The sequence below is a fragment of the Carassius carassius genome, chromosome 1 (assembly GCF_963082965.1).
Source record: "Carassius carassius chromosome 1, fCarCar2.1, whole genome shotgun sequence".
Classification (NCBI taxonomy): Eukaryota; Metazoa; Chordata; class Actinopteri; order Cypriniformes; family Cyprinidae; genus Carassius; species Carassius carassius.
The window spans coordinates 42217574-42238823 of NC_081755.1; the positions used below are offsets into that span (position 1 = coordinate 42217574).

At 38.8% G+C, this 21250-nt stretch overlaps 1 long non-coding RNA gene across 2 annotated transcripts; it reads right to left on the reverse strand.

The window, feature by feature from the left end:
* Positions 1–703: 703 nt before the first annotated feature.
* LOC132151543 (uncharacterized) lies at positions 704–5635 on the reverse strand. Of its 2 annotated transcripts, XR_009436423.1 has the most exons (5): positions 5226–5635; positions 4264–4863; positions 4076–4160; positions 3288–3528; positions 704–2071 (listed from the first exon to the last, which is right to left on the reverse strand). It is a non-coding gene; the product is annotated as an uncharacterized LOC132151543 (long non-coding RNA). The 2 variants fall into 2 exon arrangements; XR_009436420.1 differs by having other exon boundaries at positions 4076–4863.
* Positions 5636–21250: the final 15615 nt, after the last annotated feature.

Below are 21250 nucleotides of genomic sequence, written 5' to 3' on the forward strand. Positions count from 1 at the left end.
TTGCTCTGCTTCATTGTTGGCTGTTATCATAACATGCCATGTAATGAGTGTTTAAAATGTTTCTGATCCTATAAATATTACAGTCAGTAGCACTGCAAAAGCTAGTGTTTCACTCCATTGTGTTGCTACAGATGTGCCTTGCTTTGTTCAGCATATAGAAAACCATCTGTTCGTTTTGTTCTTGCTCTTTTTGTTCAAGGCACTCATGTGTATTTCATTCGGAGTGGTTTGTATCTGTGATTTGTTCCGTTGTTCACTGAATATCTCCCTGTGTGTTTTGATTATGGTATTGGATTACCTTCATTACTCTGATGGATTCTGATTCCAGTATTATGTTTGTGATTTGGAACATGGACTAAAACACTGTACTTGGATCCTTCAGACTGATTACATCTTGTGTTGTTGCCCAAACGTTGAAAAATGGGACAGTGAGCGAGAGCAGTCAGAGAAAACCGAAACAATTATAAGCCCCAGAGAAATGCTTGACCTTTGATTCTTGAGACACCAAATATTCAGGGTATAATTAGGCGATAAAACATTTTCAGTGCAGCAAGCATGTCATCTTAATCCCAAATGGCCGTCATAAATTATTCTCTCTCAATTATTAAAAAATATTAAAAACACCTTTTTCTCTCTCTGAGACAATTATCATCTGATTATGCTGGAAATGCTATTAAAAAAAATTAAGACTCCCTATTCATCATTATTTGCTAATGTCAGATATCTTTATTATTTTACATGTTTGAGTGCAGAGTTAGCTGGATGAATATTTACTCCTAAGGGTAAAATGCTCCAGCTGTAAGGGGTTTTGTTTATGTACCGCAATAAGACAGATGGCTTTATATCCACAGAAGATCCTTATTTACACATTAGCAGTCAACAGGTTTAATATTTTATAGTCTTAAAGCAAAACAATTCACCACAATTCTGAAAATAATCAAGCATTGTGATTTATTAGCTTGTCTGTCTAGTGCACATCATTTAAAACATTATAAAGTATTATAAATTAGATTTTCACACAAGAAGTCTTAGCAGAAATGTTAATGATAAATGCAAAGTTTTGATAGCCTGATGAATAATTAAGGTGGATGCCACATCCAATTACATGACTGGCACCAATTTATGAAAGAAAAAAAAAATGATGAGCTTAATTAACATTTCCAAATGACTGCAACTATTTTAGGTTCTGGAGTGTCTTGTTAGAGATGCTTTACAGCAAAATTTGGATTGCCTCATGTTTTTTGAAGTTTGCATCACTGATTCTGTTTTTTTTTCTGTTTAGTATTAAAGATCTACATAAACAAAGGTGTCTTGGATTGTAGAGAACATATTAGTACAAATATATTAACACTATTGTCTTTCAAAATGGAATTAGATACTGGGAAGGTACAGTCACATTAGCAACATTTTGCAGACAAAATTGTCATTGCCTGTTGTCAGCTCATGCAGAATTAATTTTCAAACCAAACAGCTTTCTGTTGGTCAACATGATGAATTTGCGTTACCAACTTTAACTGAAATCTGCCTGGGGAAATCTGCTCTCAAGACAATTCCTTACAACTTGGATCCCTATTGAAATGACTTGTCTAGTTCATATAACAATGATAAATGTGACCGCACCTTAAGTGGTCACTCATGCCAATTTAATTAAATGCCACACTTAATGATTTTACAAAAGATTTATGAATTTATTGTGCTACTTTTTTCATGAATGAGGCCCATAAATCACATAAGAGACTAGATTGTATGACATGGCAGTGTTTTTCAATGATATTTGTCAGTACTGAATTAAATATACTTTGTGTTTATAAGTTATACTTTGCAAATGACGTTTCCTTTTTGAAATGGAAATTTTAGTCAGTTTGTTCTGGGATTACCTTATCTGTGAATGATAAATGCAGTGCTGCATCCTATTTGGAACAGCTTTGGGATTCGTATTGGGGGAAAGCTTATAAATGTTGCAGATCACTAGGTTTTGGAACAGAGCAAGTGTCTTTGTTTCCTTTTTAATGTGAGAAGGCCACCACTGGATGAGAGATCTGGAATAGATGGTCCACGAGGAGACTGCGTTCTGAAAAAGAAAGAAAAACAGTAAGTGGATGACAAATTCCAGCAAGTCACCTTCACGTAATCTCAAATAACAGTGAAGCTGTATAATAATAATAATACAGCAGAGCACAGAAGTGCTCTGTTTGCTATGTTAACAAGATATACGTGGTGGGCTTTTGAAATAGACTTTTAGTCTAATAAAAATTCCTGTTGCACTTCTGTCTTTAATTATGTTAATTATGTACACACACACACACACACACACACACACACACACACACACACACACACACACACACACACACACACACACACACAAGCTTACACTTGAGACATAAACATACTATTTAATGATACTATTTATTCAAAGTCTAAGTTCTCCTGTTATTATCTGTATAATAGTTTACCATATATTCAGACAGATGGCTCACTAACTCACATTTATTTTTTAGTATAAAGATAAACATTCATTTGAAGTTCACTTTAATTAGGATAGCACCAAAGTAAAGTTTTTTTAACCTTGTAATTAGAATTTGTACCGATTTGACTCATCTAACATTTCTTTTTACTTACTTTTTTACTCAATTATTATTATTTGATTAATTTTGAGGACCCACTGTCTGTCTTGTCTTTTCAGCCAAATGCCTTTATCATGCAAAAGGGGGTTGTATTTATTTAATTATTTGAAATAAAAAAGTATTTTCTGTTGACTGAGACATTTGTTTGATCAAAATTACAGCAAAAATATGCTGTAATATTCTCAGCATCATTACTCATCACATGATCTTTCAGAAATCATTCTAAAATGCTCATTTGCTGCTCAAGAAACCTTTCTTTTTATTAATATGCAAGATTATTTGTATTATGTTATACAAGATTATTTAATGAATTCAAAAAAATCTGGGTTACGCTTTATTTTAAGGTGTCCTTGTTTAATTCTACATTTAAGAAATGAGTAATATTGATTAACTACATGTACTTACTGTATGGTTAGTGTTAGGATTATGGTTTTGCTTATGGTTGCAAGTAATTATGCATAATTTATTATTATAATAGTAAGTACATATGTAACAAGGATGCCTTAAAATAATGATGTTATCCAGATAATTTGGAAATGTCATTGCTGTCACTTTTAATCATTTTAATGTGCCCCTTGCTGAATAATTGCCCCCCCCAAAAATCCCAAACTTTTAAATGGTAGTGCAAAGACATATAAATGAGTCATTCTGAGTACTTACAGACAAACATCCGAATACACATGCCACACATGGCAACCACGCTGGCGATGTTAAGAGCTCGACCACACTCCGGACTCATCAGACAGTTCTTGGTGCTAATGCAGCATCTGCAGCAGCAGCCCTGCTTGTTATCTGCGGAGCGGCTCTGACTAGTGTTGCTCGTGTGCTGCTCGGTAATAACGTCGTCATAGGATGGCGGTGGTCTCTTGAAATCTTCCTCCATGGCTGGTCTTCTGCAGGCCTGAGGGAGGACAAGACAGCCATGCCGTCAATCACGACTGCGGAGAATCAATCGATTGTAATTATGCTCCAGTAACTGAGAACAGCCTTTCATTGTCATTAACTGATGGATCGCATAAGCTTTATCTGAATTCTGTTGACATGGAGAATGCAAAAGCCAGAATGTTGTTCTGAACAATTAGCTAAAAATATGATGGTGCTCGATTGTTTTTAGCATGATGATGACTTAAATGGGTGCAACAAGTAACATAGTTGTGAAATGAATGTGTTGGTATAAGGCTCAACCCTTTTTTAGTAGAGCTCAAGGGCGAAATGCAAAACCATTCAAAACAAACAATGAGTTCTTCATAGTCATCTCTTCCTCTCTAACAGACTCACAGCTTAAAGCTCCTAAAGAAGTAGAACAGAGGACGCTTTTACTGAACTAAACTTTTCACACCAAAAAATCAGTTCCAATCAAATAATTTACCCAATGACAAGGCTGCAGGCAATGGATATGTCTCAGATTACTCAAATTACCAGATAACTTCCATTCCAATTCAATGTACCTTTGTCAAGTGCCTTCAGACGTTTCGAGTCTTCTTTTTTTCTTTAATATTCCTCTCTTCTTCAGTCCCACTTCTGTTTTTTTTTCTTGAAATTGAGAAGAAATTAAAATCCTCAATCACTACACTGCCACAAAAGGAGAAAAGAGCATAGAAACGACATTCTCTGCTTCTCAGATGATCTTGTTTACCTCTTTTGTATCTCCTGTCCTCTTTTCACCTTTTAAAAGTCACCATAAAAAGTCAATTTCTGTAAGTTCTTTCAAATGTGTCCAAGTTGTCTTTCTCGTGATGTTGACAGGGCTGATCTGACGCACGCCTGGGTGGACTCCTAAATATAAATACTGTGCCTCTGTGACGGCACGTTCCACAGGGTGTGCAAATCAAGTTTTTCCTGCTAATCCTCTGAGAGTCAGTCATTCTGGCACATACCACGTCAAGCAAAGCTTTTGTTATTTTGCATGATTGCACAAGGGGTTTTACTTTTAAATAGATCCTCTAGATACATTTCACAGATGACACTTGTGTAGTTCACAGAATCAGTTGTATTTAGAACTTAAATATATACAGTAGTGTACAATACAGTGTATACACAATATAGCATGTGCTCCATTACAGAGGTTGCAAATGATCTACAAATGCACGTTCATTGAACTTCCTCCATGTTTTTCAGTCTCTTGCAATTCAGAGAATGGCATCATGAAGTAGGAATCAGGTCTTCATCCAGTCCATTAGTTAACATTTCATTGATCAGATGATCTAAATCACCTGCCCTTCTTCCAAATGAGACCCTATAGGCAAAGAAATAGAAGAAAGAAAAAATCGGAATAAGTCTTATATATAGTTACTCATTGTGCTTTTTTAAAATCAACTCTTTGGTGGAGATCTACATTTATTTGGCATCTCTCTCTCACTCTCTTTTGGTAACACAAAAGTTTACTGTCACTTTTGCTCAAGTACACATTCAATACAATAAAGTGCATTTTTTCTTCACACACAGGTGATAATGTAAATAAATAACGTAAATACAAATAATGTAAAGTTTTACTAATAGCCTGGAATAGGCCTAACATTGGAGCCACAGCAATGTACTAGTTAATATACTCACGGTGGACCTAACACGTGTGCACTACTCATTTAATACTCCACCTACCTTCTCTTGGTTTCTGTGTAGATCTGGGCTGCTCAGTGGTCAGGATGGCAGCGCAGGAGTCAGCAATCGTGGTGCATGTGAAACACAGTGTGTAGCTGCAGTCATCTGGGCAGATGAGACAGCAGCCGTCCAGACAGAACTGACAGCACAGGTTACAGCAGCGGTCCACACAGGGCTCGTCCCGGTGACAGTTGTCCCCACAGCTTTCCTTGCATTCAGGATGAGGGCCAGACATTCCATTGCAGCTCTGTCCCATATCTGCTTGAGTTAAACTGTCTCTGCTGATCACAGCAGCCCTCCGACCAAAGAGAATCCCAAATGTGACATAATAAGTGCGTTCATGAGTGCGTCATTAAGGGACTGCGTGAAAACGCCAATTTTTCTGCTCATTTTAACTGTACATGCGTTGAAGAAAGAGATGACAGGCTGTGTTTGTTAGCAGTGAGCTTATAAGCCTCAGGGTGGCCCGGGCCACCCCTCCTTCTGTGCTGAGTCAATTATTAGACAGTGTCCCATGATTAGCAGCTCAACAGAGAACAGTGTTGAGTCTGTTTCCCCTCAGGACCACTGTGGATTGGCTTGCAAAACAGTCACTTGGGAACTGTTATGTGTGCTCGCATAAATACTTTCGCTAAATGTCCAACTTTTAGCAAATTTTGCATAATAACCCACAAGAGACGTCACATTTGAACCAGTCAATACGGGCCGCTTTATCTTATCACAAGCAAGCCCGAGACAATGACAACTTGTGGGACGTTTATTCACCTTAAGCACAGAACAAACGGGACACATTTTCTAGTCCTGACTGCACATTTATACATTTTAGGTTGGGGTTAATCATTGTTTTGAAATAACAATAAAACCTCAAGTACTACAATTTTCTGTGTCTGCCAAGGTTTTGAATGACCAGCTTTCTAAATACATTCATTCGGGTTCTAAATTATTAAATTAATTCACATTCCTTACAGACTGAAGGTCTGACTTTTTTTTAATTATCATATAAAAAATTCAGCTGGCACATTTAGAACAGAAATATGGAGAATATTTTACACTGAAAATCAAGTATCTACTACTCGTAAAAGATGATAAACAAATAATTAATTAAAGGATGAAGGATGCTTTACGTTGCATTCAATTTATATATGTTTGTCAGTTCATGCTTTCCACTGAGAATCAATGCCTTGATGTTGACTTTGCTAGAATATATATAGTCAGTTATTCTCACGTCAGCCCCACATCAGTAGATTCTGGTTCTATAAAATCAAAGACATAAATGTATTTTGACACAATATAATAACTGTGAAACATCAAGATCAGAACTATAGCCTCTTGAGAAAGAACTACACTTTTAGCATACCTTTTTAAAAACTGTATTTATTATGGAAATAATTTTAAAAAATGTGAACTGAATGTCATGTTTTCAGGCACACACTTAATTAAATGAAAATGTATTATAGTTTAAATCGGTATTAAATAAAAAGAGTTTATTTTTGACCTACTTAACTGAGTCTTTCAAAAATTATTTTACAGTTTTTGAAATATGATTAATGTGAACTGCTGAATGAATTTATGATCATTTCTATTCAAACGTATGCCATGAATATGTGTAATTACACATTTGTAATAATGAAGTTTCAGTTTAGTACTGTACATATACTGTACATATACTTCAAATGTAATGGTAGCACTTTATTTTACAGTCCTGTTCCTCATGTACATACTATGTACTTATTCTAGTAATTACAATAACTATGTAATAACTAGGTACTAACCCTGAACCTACCCCTAAACCTAACCCTAACCCATGTAGTTACCTTGTATTACCAGAACTTCTTAGATAAATACACTGTAAGTACATGTTAGTACACGTACTGTAAAATAAAGTGCAACCAATGTAATATTAAATAACACTCCATAAAGTCATAATCAAACACTTTTTATGTTCTATAGTGTTGTAAGTAGTTTTTTATGGTCTGAAATACACTACTATAAGTGTATTTTCCATACAATTAAGTGAACTGTTTTTTTTTCCCTCTCTCTGAAGGGGTAGTTTTCTCATGTCATCTCATGGATTTTGGCTTTATTAAATCAAAAACATTAATATATTTTTAAAAGATTATAACCATAGAAGATCAAATCCAGACCTAGACTATTTAAACTGTTGAGTTGTGTCTAGTGACGACACATACCATATCCAATAACATTTTGACATCAGTGACCCCAAGATCAAGACTCCAGCTCAGGTGATAAGACTTTTAGTGGAGTGCTGACATTACCATGATAGCCATTTTGTGTGTGGTGTCCTCTGTTTAGCTTCTTTGATATCTGTAACTGCACTGATACTGTGAATCAGTGATGACAAGATAAACAGAATCAGAGAATGTTAAAAGCCTTTTAATCTTTAAAATCGTGTGTAAAATTAGGTAGTCATCATGAAAAGCAAAAGGTGACCGTTCCCACACACCTCAGTCTTAGACACACATACACAAACCGTCTTTCCACACAGTTCACAAATCAACACACAAGAACATGACAAGTGAATCACTATAAAGCCGAAGTGACCTTGACTTCCCCGGTAGCATATTGCGAGCTGTAAAAGCCTGTAGTATGCTATTGTGGGCCCCCGGGCTTCCATTAGTGAATGACATGACACATCTGTGAGATACGAGGGCATGCAGGAGATGATGGAGACCAGCTGACAGGTCTCAGCATAGCAGCCTCGCATTTACGGTGGACTCACCTGTACAAATGACTGTGCCTCAGACATGGGAATAAATCATGGCTTTGTCTCATTACCGTATTCATGCTGTAGGGAACTGCACCCAGTGGTGACTCTCATTTATCCAGCTCTCTCACAGCGTTACACTGTGTCTACACGGACAACGACGTGCCAAGGGGCGGATCTCTGATTCCATGGCTACATACATCATGTTGTACATGAGACAAAATGCATAAGGTCAACACCCTGTTGATTCCTAATTTATTACAGCAGTGTGTTCACTGTTATTTCACCCGAAACTTTGGATGTACTCAAGTACTACATATTGAAGTCAGGAAAGTTCTCCGGAGTCTTGTGCTCTTCTGAAATTTTTTGGCATTTATTAATTAATACAAATTAATTTAGTTTGAAGGCAAACATTACATTTTGGATAAGATGGTCTTCTCCAATTGTTATAGACCGCTGTATTAGTGCCGTCAAATTGTGATCGGATCATCCTAGATGGATGTACATACCAGAGGCTCTATTTTTGTTCATTAGATGCAGGACTCTGTAAGTGTGCTGTTTGGACACCATTGATTTACACTGAAGAAGGATTCAGCTGTTTTGGTCCATACCTTATTTTGCGTTCCACAGAAGAAAAATAAAATAAAAATACCATTTCGGTACAAGGAGTTAGGGTGATTCCACAGCGTTTTAATCTAAAAATAATAATAAAAAATTGCATATGTTTTGGGCATTATTTTACACAACAACAGTTTTTGGGGGCCTGAAAACATCTATAGCTTCAATAAGAAGATATTTCTTAATTGAAAGCTGTTTTTAAATGCTCTAGCATGAAGATAAACATGGTGGATTGTGTATGGCTCACTCAGGGCAGTCACTCTCTACAAATATGACTGTCAATCAACAGTCGTGGGTGGGGCCTGTGCAAAGATTCTGCCAACTGCTTGTTCTGAGATACTGAATGATTTATGGGGATAAAAATAAAGGAGCGGGCAGGTGTTTTTCATTATACGGTGGTTGTATACACACACTGCCAACAAATATTTATGTTCAAACAACAGGTAAAAGTGAATTTTGCATGATCTTTAAAAAAATTACTTATATTTAAACACACACACACATATACAGTCATGGCCAAAAGTTTTGAGAATTACATAAATATTGGAAATTGGAAAAGTTGCTGCTTAAGTTTTTATAATAGCAATTTGCATATACTCCAGAATGTTATGAAGAGTGTTCAGATGAATTGCATAGTCCTTCTTTGCCATGAAAATTAACTTAATCCCAAAAAAACCTTTCCACTGCATTTCATTGCTGTCATTAAAGGACCTGCTGAGATCATTTCAGTAATCGTCTTGTTAACTCAGGTGAGAATGTTGACGAGCACAAGGCTGGAGATCATTCTGTCAGGCTGATTGGGTTAGAATGGCAGACTTGACATGTTAAAAGGAGGGTGATGCTTGAAATCATTGTTCTTCCATTGTTAACCATGGTGACCAGCAAAGAAACGCGTGCAGCCATCATTGCATTGCATAAGAATGGCTTCACAGGCAAGGATATTATGGCTACTAAGATTGCACCTAAATCAACAATTTATAGGATCATCAAGAACTTCAAGGAAAGAGGTTCAATTCTTGTAAAGAATGCTTCTGTTACAAGTGGGGTGTGTATGCTAAACGAAAGACAAAGAGCTTGAGGAGGAACGGGATCAAACGAGGAGTTTACTGACAATAGAAGGAGAATACAGACAATATACTACACTTACAATACAATATCTGGTTAACATAAAAATAACAGCATTAACATAGACAATCACGGACCAGGAAGAACTGAACAGAACGGGTATTTAAACACACAGGAGGTAATCAGGGAACAGGAGACAGGTGGGGATCAATCAATTACCAAAACAAGAAAAGGAAGATGACCAAATAAGGAAACAAAAGTTCATTAATGTAACAGCTTCAGGGCGTCCAAGAAAGTCCAGCAAGCGCCAGGATCATCTCCTAAAGAGGATTCAGCTGCGGGATAGGAGTGCCACCAGTGCAGAGCTTGCTCAGGAATGACAGCAGGCAGGTGTGAGCGCATCTGCACGCACAGTGAGGCGAAGACTTTTGGAAGATGGCCTGGTGTCAAGAAGGGCAGCAAAGAAGCCACTTCTCTCCAAAAAAAACATCAAGGACAGATTGATCTTCTGCAGAAAGTATAGTGAACGGACTGCTGAGGACTGGGGCAAAGTCATATTCTTCAATGAAGCCCCTTTCCGATTGTTTGGGGCATCTGGAAAAAGGCTTGTCCGGAGAAGAAAAGGTGAGCGCTACCATCAGTCCTGTGTCATGCCAATGGAAAAGCATCCTGACACCATTCATGTGTGGGGTTACTTCTCATCCAAGGGAGTGGGCTCACTCACAATTCTGCCCAAAAACACAGCCATGAATAAAGAATAGTACCAAAACACCCTCCAACAGCAACTTCTTCCAACAATCCAACAACAGTTTGGTGAAGAACAATACATTTTCCAGCAAGATGGAGCACCGTTCCATAAGGCAAAAGTGATAACTAAGTGGCTCGGGGACCAGAATGTTGAAATTTTGGGTCCATGGCCTGGAAACTCCCCAGATCTTAATCCCATTGAGAACTTGTGGTCAATCCTCAAGAGGCGGGTGGACAAACAAAAACCCACTAATTCTGACAAACTCCAAGAAGTGATTATGAAAGAATGGGTTGCTATCAGTCAGGATTTGGCCCAGAAGATGATTGAGAACATGCCCAGTCGAATTGCAGAGGTCCTGAAAAAGAAGGGCCAACACTGCAAATACTGACTCTTTGCATAAATGTCATGTAATTGTTGATAAAAGCCTTTGAAACATATGAAGTGCTTGTAGTTATATTTCAGTACATCCCAGAAACAACTGAAACAAAGATCTAAAAGCAGTTTATCAGCAAACTTTTTGAAAACTAATACTTATGTAATTCTCAAAACTTTTGGCCACGACTGTATATAGTATACTGAATGTAATGTTTTTAACACTCAATCCTGGTTAAATAGTTGAAATAGTTTATATAGTTTTACATTTAAATGAAAGGCAGTTAGTTGAACTTAAGTGTTTTTTGACCCACTTAAAGGCCATGTTGCAGGTTAACCACCACTTTCGATTAATGGGTACATAAATCACTCAAGATATGTATATCATTTTTAAAATGTCTCAAAAATGGTCTTAAAGACCTATTTTTTAAGTTTTTGGTATTAACGGTTTTTTTACGCAACTCGGCGATGACGTCACGTTGGGGAGAAGTCGAGGAAAGGTAGCCTCAGTCTAGTATGATGCCGCGTTCCAGGCAACCCGTAACCCATGTTTTTCCAACCTTAAACACGTGAAAGTGCACTGGAACGGCAATCAAACTTGTGACTTCCCACCCGTGAACTCGTGTCTCGTACTAGATCGATGTACTCCGAGTTCCGAGGTCACACAGCACGCGAAACAACAATGACAGCCCCTACAGATAATACTGCCTACGGATGCAGTGTTTATGCAAGTGGTACACATTGAAAAAACGATTTTAGGTCAATGTAACATTGCAATAAAATAAATAATCTAGTTACAATTCCTTGCGCTCAGAAAGTTTGGCGTATCTTGCCTGGAACGATACAAAGTCGTTAGTCGTGGTATGAAATAGTGATTACGAGCTCAAAAACCTGCCTGGAACGCAGCATCAGAACTAACGTTATAGCGACTGACTGGGATGAGGAAGAGGAGGCAAGAGCCAACATGTATGATGACCTGCAGCTGTGTAATTTCGAACCTGCCAGACGTGAGAGGGCAAATGAGGAATTGCCAAGAACTGATGTCCTTCCAAGCTAATTAAATGCATGGTCCGAGGAGAATGAGTGGAGAGTTGGTGAAGTGTCCTGGTGAGTTGCTATCATTTAGCATCTCAGCAATGAGCACTGGAGCTAGTCTACGAGCAGCAGTGCGCAATAACGACACACACACACACACACACATATATATTATTTTTATTTTTTTTAACTTTTTTTACTGTCATTGAGTAGCACCGAGTGAAAAATCAACGTTTTCTTTATATCTAGTGGCAGTGATCATGACGTTAGTTCAGATAAGTACCGGTAACCTTTGTCATAGTGTCATAGAACTGGTAAACGTTGTCTTTGTCATCTAGAAATAGAAGGCATCATGCTAGCTATATGGGCATTTTTAAGCGTTTATCTCTTCCTCCGGTGAAAATGTTGTTGCAAACGTAGCCGCGTGTGTGTCGCTGTGTTTGGCAGGTGCTTGTGTGGGCGGTGCTGTCCCATGGAAACTGCGCTGAAAAGCTTGTGCTGTAGGGAAGTGAGTGCATTTGGGTCGCTGTTGGTCGATATCTATCTATCTATCTATCTATCTGTCTGTCTGTCTGTCTATCTATCTATATATGTAGTCTATCTATCTATCTATATCTATGTATTTATCTATTTATCTATAATCTGCGCTATCTGAATACTCTCGTCTACTACTCGTCTCTCTAGTCACTCTCAATGCTCTCAAGGCGGGCTTTGGTAGATTCTCTCCCCAACGTGACGTGATGCAATGCATTGTGGGGGAAAGGAGACCGCTGTAAGATAGTACCTACTTTTTCGTATTATATTCCGTCTTGTGATACCCAACAACATAAAATACAATGGATAACAGTTTAAATGTTTATTACCAACATGCAAATTGCACAAATTCGTTAAAAAATTAACCCTGCAACACGGCCTTTAAGTAAATTTTTCAATGTCGTTTCATGATTACTTTTATTGTCTTTGAAATATGGTTAAGATGTACTGCTGAATGTACTGTCAAGAATTTATAGTAAATTAAAATATACTTTAATGCCATTTCTATATAACCTTGTATGTCGGGTAAATATATTTTATTTATTAAATATATTTTTACACATTTGTAACGATAAAGGTGAAATGTAGCTATTTAAATGTGTTTTAATTTATAATATGGAATAAAGACAAAATACTATTAAAACCTAATTCAATGTAAATTTAACATAGAACTTTTAATTTGGCATTATTACAAAATTGTACTTAAGTTGTTAAATAACAGTCTCTTGAAGTTACACTTAAGAAAAGTTTTTTTTTTTTTTTTTACGAACACTTCTTTTTCACAAGGGGAGTTACCAGAATACAGCTGGATACCGTGTAGGACCTTTCAGCCATAATATATTACAATCGCTGCAACTTCATTTCTTTATAGACAGAAACAGTTATATGCACTGATGATATCGGTTAAGTCAGAGAACAGGAACATTATGAACTGAATTTGATGCAACGACTCAAGGTTATTAAATTACATAACAAATACATATCTTTTTTTACAGACAGATAGAGAAAATAAAGTAGCCTGCAGAGAGTCACAAATAGAAGCCAGGCTTCCATCAACTGAAAATGTGACACACTGCACTAGACACTTTCAGTGTAGACTACTTTATTGATTGTAATGAAAATGATTTTGTTTTGATGCGTCACACCACTTACGTCCGGTGCATACATAGTATCACACTCTCTGCGGTCTCCCTGGGACACATGGTAACCTAGCCAATCAGGTCTCCGATGGCCATTGATCAAACAGAGTCCAAAGGTTTTATTGTCGTGGTAATGTTGTGAAACAATCTGAATATAAAATTAAGGAGCAGGCCTGCATGTCTCAGTGAACCTATGCTAATGTTGCATTGTCTGGAGCTGAAATGTATTTAAGGATAATCAATCATGAGACCAGGGCCATAGCTGGGGTTTGCGGGGCCCCACTGAAGGTTGTACCAGTGGGCCCTGTTTGAAATTGTTTAATTTGTATGTTTGTTCATTTTTATTTATTTGTGCTATTTACACAATGTTTACAATGTTACACAATGTTTAATTTTTTTCAAGTTTGTAGGTGTCCAGGTACAGAAACCGAATAATTAAATGTGAAATAGCACTGGATAGTCTTCAATGTAAAAATGAAATATACAATCAAACCACAATTTATTCAGACATCTTCAACATTTCTCACATTATTACAGTTTATTTGCTATTGCTTCTAAAATGGTTATAAACTATGACAAATACTTATAGTTAAACTGTGTCAGAACAAATTTTTCTTGATAATGTCATAACTTTGATAGAAATGTATTTAATGGATTACAATCAACCAAAACTACAGACAACTGTTATTATGACAATATTCATACAACTATCAATACTTTGTTGACCAATTACCAAGCAATGCTTCATTTTGTTCAGACTGTGGTGTGAAAAGGTTGCATTAGCAATTCAGAAGAAAAAAAAAACACATTAACAATGCATGGTGCTTTATAAGGTGCTGAATAATTTTTGGTCCCAATTTTATATATAGATAGAGAGATGAAAAATGTATATCTGTCTATTTCACTAGTAGTTCACTGTATGAAGATTCTTTGGGTATAATATGTCACAGTTCGCTTAAATTTATAAACCATGTAAAATCCGTCTGAAGATCTGAGCTGAAATTGGTGAAACATTAAAGTTCTAGTCTTTGTCAATTACTCTCATAATAAATAATAATAATAATGTTACCCGTATTTTTCGGTATAAGTTGCATCAGTCCAAAAATACGTCATGACGCGGAAAAAAACATATATAAGTCTGGACTATAAGTCGCATTTATTCAGAACCAAGAGAAAACATTACCGTCTACAGCCGCGAGAAAGCGCTCTGAGGTAGGCTACAGGAGCACTGAGCAGCACAGAGCTAATTTTACTATTTTTATTTAGAAATGTAACTATATAAATTTTTAAAATTATTTATTAATGTCACACACACATACCTAGTGCCTTATGACTTAAAATATGAGAGTGGTAAATGTTACAGACATGGAACTGTTCAGTCTATTATTGATTTTTATTTCCACTTCACTTTTATCCAAAGAGAGAGAACTATTTGCACTGTATTTATCAGTGGGACAATATTCCTACAATACTACAACCTAGAAATAATTTGCAGGTCTCAGCAGCACGGTGGAGCGATTCGACCAATCAGATGAAAGCAGCATTTCAGCTCCGCCCACAAGTGCGAATGAAATATTGAAGCCATAAACCGAAATGATCAAAACGTACACGGGCCAACTGTCTTGTCCATGTTCTCTCACTTGAATCCTCTTCTTGAGATTTGAGTGTCTTGACCTTCTGAAAGCCCCGCCTTGTTCACGCAGTGATTGACATGGCGGGAGGGGGCGGCTCGGAATGCATTTTCAATGTGCACATTGAATTTTGCTACATTCATTGCGGGACATTGAATGAAAATGCAATCGTAAGTGTCTTGACTGTGAGTGTTAATGCATTTAAGAAAAATAGCATTTAAATGATCATTTTGCCACAGTTTTTGCTTGAACATGTTATACATATCTAATCATTTCTGTAATACATTTTCATTTTAATTTTGCAACTTATAAAGCGTTACAATTAGTATTCATTTTACATATTAAAACTGGTGTATGAAATGGCAAATGAAAATTATGTAATTTAATTTTCATTTTGCACCAAACGTTGCACAAATGTATTGGAAAATGTAAATGTAAATACAGAAATGCATTGTCATTTTACATATTGCATTGTCATTTTGCATATTACATCCCAAATTGAATATTGCTACCCATATGCGTCCATACTTTTGGGCCACTTAAAGCACTGCACAAGTGGTAATTTAAAAACACGTGAAAATGATAAGCTTTGTGACGACGCGCAGCAGTGGCCGGTCAACTGTCCTGAGCATCTTTTTAGGCTGGCTGAGCCGGTTGAGATCGCCCCCCCCCCCCCCCCCCCAGCCGTGGGCACCTATAGTCATCACCACCTTTCACCCCACTAGCGACGGCCCTGCATGAGACACAGGTGTGATTAAAGTTATGTAATGCACTCTTTCGCTCTGCCCTGCTCCACCTCTGAGGAGTGAATGGATTTCTGCGCTGATAATTACACTTCTCCAGCCATTCGCTTTCTCAGAAATAAAAACAGAGGAGACACAGAGCGTGAAACAGGGAAGAGAGAGAGAGAGAAGAGGGGTAGATAACAATTTATTTCAGCTCTCCATTGAGATTGAGATGAGATTAAAGATGCTGTTTCGGCGCTCACAATTACCGCGGAGTCTCGCCGTCCACAGCCATCATCAGTTGACTTTAAATGTGGAGCGTCCAGATTTCTTAAAGTCTCGCATGGAATAAATAACAAGTTTGGACTTCTAAACTATCAAATGTTTGCACACACTTAGGCTATGTTGAATTTACTTTTCTCATGAACTTATGATTAGGTTTGAAGTTAGCTTTGTAGACAGAAACAAATTATGACTATGTACTGTATAATTTCTTTTAGTGAAACTAATTTGTAAAGGTCACAAAGGTTTAGTAAACCATCTGGTAACGAAAAGAATTAATATGAAATATTACGAAATATTTCAGAGAACTGAATTGCCTTAAAGGGACTTTGCTAATTGGAATTGAAACAAACAAACAAACAAACAAATGAATTAATTAATAAAACTGAAAATCCATCATGGCAATACCATGGTGTTTTTTGAAGTACCACTTTCTGAAAATAGTCCACATGTTGTATGACTGCATACTAAGTAATTTATACAGAGAATGGAAATATATGTATTATTAACAAATTAGGTCAAAAATACATGATTGGGTTATTTTGTGGTTTAGACTACTTAAGTATAATTACTTAAAACTTTGAAAATTATAATTATTATGGAATGGATGTGTACCATTAATTCCATTAATATGAGTAATGGAAAATTTATTCATTTCCCCTCGTTTCCTTTTCACTTGCTACATCAGTTTCTCTGTGGAACAAGTTAGTGTGGTTATTGATGTGAGGAAAAGAAAGACGTCCTAGCTTTCTTTTCTTGCAATGTAAAAAAAAACAGAAACCAGAGACAGTGGCTAGAAATACACTGAGGACAAGTTATTTGACATCAGTCTAACAGCTCACACAGTGCTCACACAGCTCACAAGGGACACGGTCATATATATATTGTGACGACCGCGATCCAGTAAGACACAGGGAGAGAACAGGAAGGGAACAGGAAGACGAGGAATCTCGGAGGACGAGAAGACTGGGATCACGAAAGGTAAGGACTCCATACAGACAACATGAAAAGACTGGTAAATATAGGGAGGCTAATGACAATTAAGTGAAGGCACCTGGTGCAATTAGCAGGAGTGCAATTACTGTGATGAAAGGACAAGACTAGTGGAATTCTAGTGCCTACGGTGAAGTGCCTAAGGGGAAGTGAGCCCACTAGTGGACACCCAGGGAAACAGAAACTAGACAGCGTGACATTACCCCCTCCTCCACGGAGCAGCTGCCAGATGCTCCACCCGAACCCAAGGGAAGACCAAAGACACAAAGAGACCAGGAGGGAGGTGGAGCAGCGGAGGACCAGGGGGAGGGACGGAGGGCCAGGTCAAATGGGGAAAACAGAGACAAGAGGACCAGGTAAAATGGGGAAACAGAGACAAGAGGACCAGTTAAAATGGGGAAAACAGAGACAAAAGAAGTGCAACACAAAACAAGGAGTCCAGGAGGGAGGTGGACTGGCGGAGGATCAAGGGGAGGGACGGAGGGCCAGGTCCTTAGAGGGAAACAGAAAGAAAGACACAGACAAGAAACCCAGGAGGGAGGTGGACCGGCGGAGGATCAGGGGGAGGGACGGAGGGCCAGGTCCATAGATGGAAGAACAGACAAAAGAACAAAACAACCACAAAAACACAAGTCCAGGAGGACATAACGTGACGCCCACCAGGGCGGAGCAGAAGACCACCACATCCATGTGGTCGAGGCAGCAACCCCCCAGGGCGGAGCAGAAGACCACCAAAACCATGTGATTGGGACGGAAACCCCCCACGGCGGAGCAGAAGACGTGACGAGACTCTGGTAATCCCATGGTGTTTATACTGGATTTCAGAAGATCAATGCTGACTTGACTCTGCTCATGAAAATTATTGGTGACTTGTTTTTGTTCATGAAGATCATTGGTGACTTGCATTTGTTCATGAAGATCATTGGTGACTTGTATTTGTTCATGAAGATCAATGGTGACTTGCCTCTGTTCATGAAGATCACTGGTGACTTGAATTCTCCCATGAAGAACACCGGTGACTTGACTCTGTCCTTGAAGATCACCGGTGACTTGACTCTGTCCTTGAAGATCACCAGTGACTTGACTCTGTCTTTGAAGATCACCAGTGACTTGACTCGACTCTGGAGGGTCAACGGTGACTAGCCCTGACTCTGGAGGGTCAATGGTGACTAGCCCTGACTCTGGGCCCTGACTCTGGAGGGTCAACGGTGACTAGCCCTGACTCTGGAGGGTCAGCGGTGACTAGCCCTGACTCTGGAAGGTCAACGGTGACTAGCCCTGACTCTGGAAGTTCAACGGTGACTAGCCCTGACTCTGGAAGGTCCACGGTGACTAGCCCTGACTCTGGAAGGTCCACGGTGACTAGCCCTGACTCTGGAGGGTCATTGAGCACCTGACTCGACTCTGGAGGGTCACTGAGCACCTGACTCGACTCTGGAGGGTCAACGGGAACCTGACTCGACTCTGGAGGGTCAACCGGAACCTGACTCGACTCTGGAGGGTCAACTGGAACCTGACTCAACTCTGGAAGGTCAACAGGAAACAGCGCTGGACAAGCAGCCATCTTGTGCCATGACTCTGGACCGGCGGCCATCTTGGGCCGTGGCGCTGGACCGGTGGCCATCTTGGGCATTGGCGCTGGGCTAGCGGCCATCTTGTGCTGTGGTGCTGGGCTGGCGTCCATCTTGCCTCATGGCGCTGGGCTGGCGGCCATCTTGTGCAGTGGCGCTGGACTTGCGGCCATCATGGGCAGTGGCGTTGAACCAGTGGCCATCTTGCATCGTGGCACTAGGCTGGCGACCACCTTGTGCTGTGGCACTGGGCTGGCGGCCATCTTGGGCAGTGGCGCTGGGCTGACGACCACCTTGTGCTGTGACGCTGGGCTGGCAGACTTCTTGTGCAGTGGCGCTGGGCTGGCGGCCATCCCACCGGAAGAGACAGGAGTGGCTGGGGCATCCCACGGAAGCCGATGCTGCAAATAGCACACGAATTCCCAGAACCCAAATGTGTCCAAATGAGCCATTTCCTTTTGAGGAACCGGGTCATCCAGCCCGCTATTAAAATAGTCCTTTAGGGCTGCATTATTATATCCCAGGCCCTCGGCCAGGGACCAGAACACCTGTGCCATGGCACCCACCTCATCACCCTCTTGGCGGAGGGTGGTTAATTTTAAATATTTAGTTCTCCGCTCCACCATATTGGCTGGGGAACGGGAAACATCAAACGACATACCGCTGGATCTTTAATGATGGAGTCCTTCTGTGACGACCGCGATCCAGTAAGACAAAGGGAGAGAACAGGAAGGGAACAGGAAGACGAGGAATCTCGGAGGACAAGAAGACTGGGATCATGAAAGGTAAGGACTCCATACAGACAAAATGAAAAGACTAGTAAATATAGGGAGGCTAATGACAATTAGGTTAAGGCACCTGGTGCAATTAGCAGGAGTGCAATTACTGTGATGAAAGGACGAGACTAGTGGAATTCTAGTGCCTACGGTGAAGTGCCTAAGGGGAAGTGAGCCCACTAGTGGACACCCAGGGAAACAGAGACTAGACAGCGTGACATATATATATATTTTTTTTATTGCTAGTTTTTTTGTTTGGGCATTGAGACAACTTGTCTCCCTATTCAAATGACACACAGCTGCATTCATGTTCATGTACAAACTATAACATCAAAGCTGACTGGAATGAAGCACATGAATTTAAAAAGTATTATGTCGATAAAAAACCAAACAAACAATAGATTTCAGTTGTTTTTTCTCAGCTAGTCTGTAATTCCACATTCAGGATGCATAATGTGCTCGGGTTATGAGTAAAAGTTTATCTAGTAAAAAAAGTGTGTTAGATTTAATGCTGCTGCCAGCAGTTGGATGACAACGTGAGGTGAAATACTGCAGAGAGTCCTGTGTAACCAGCCGCTCTAGCATTTCATTTGGATTGTCAACAAGCTGTCAAGATGCTCATATTTTACTACACTGTTCTCACAGGTTGTGCTCCAGAACTCAATGTCTTTCCTTCACATCTGTCAAAAGAGCAAAAAGTAGTAGGTAATTGGTGGGTGTGTATGTGTGCATTTTATAGCATGAGGGTCCTACAAAAATTGTGGTGTTCTGAGTACTTTCATCTTAATAGTGCACACTCACAAATATAGATTTAAAAATAGAAGCAGAAAATAGGTAAGTGAAAGTTTTTATTTAGAAGAATTTTATATATGGATCAGATCCTCAGATCCTATTAAGGCAGTGAAGCTCTAAAAGTCTGTCAGGAAGATTAAAGCTACTCCACATGTTCAAAATTAATCATGATATTAGAAAAGCACTCTGTATAATTTAATGTGCTTTTATTTGAAACACTAGTTGACCCCCCCCCCCAAAAAAAAAAAAAACACAAAAAAACTAAAACAAAACAAATCTAAATTGTGCCATCAACTACCAGCTCTCATGCAGTGTGACATAATTTGTATGTGATCTATACTTTTACAGTATATGAATAAGACGTTCAAAAACCTACATAATAAAAGAGGAAGCTACTTCAAAGCTGGAACAAAATAATTGGCTGTTGGTTAGAACATGTCTTAAAGCCTTTTGTAATTTAATTATTCTGGTACAGCCATTTGAATAAAAGCTCAGCCAAAAATGTTTGTTTTAAAACCACACCTGACTTGTACAGTCATAGCATAACAACTGCACTGTATGATATCAACCTCAAACACTCAAAACCTGTGCAAAACCATGCTCATATTTTAAGTACTCACTTAATGTGCCCACACCACTTGATTCAAAGTGCAATTTGCACATGCCTCAAATAGATCATTGGTTGACATGGTATCATCAGTCGCACTATTACTTCTTAGCTCCTACAGTGGATGATTGCATGTCAAGGCTTTATTTACTGAATGAAGCTCTGCTTCAATACATATAAAGTGTTCATGATACATCAGATCCATCAGGGACTTGACACTGCATTACTAAATGAACAAACTGCAGATCAGAGCAATTGTGACAGATTTTTTATAATGGTGTACCTCATGGGTATATCCTTAGTCCTATACAGTTTTCACCTTGGACTGTTAAACTGTTAAATGTAGCATTGACATCTCTGCAATTCCAGTATGCAAAACACTGACAGAACAACATAAACCAGTGAAGCAGCT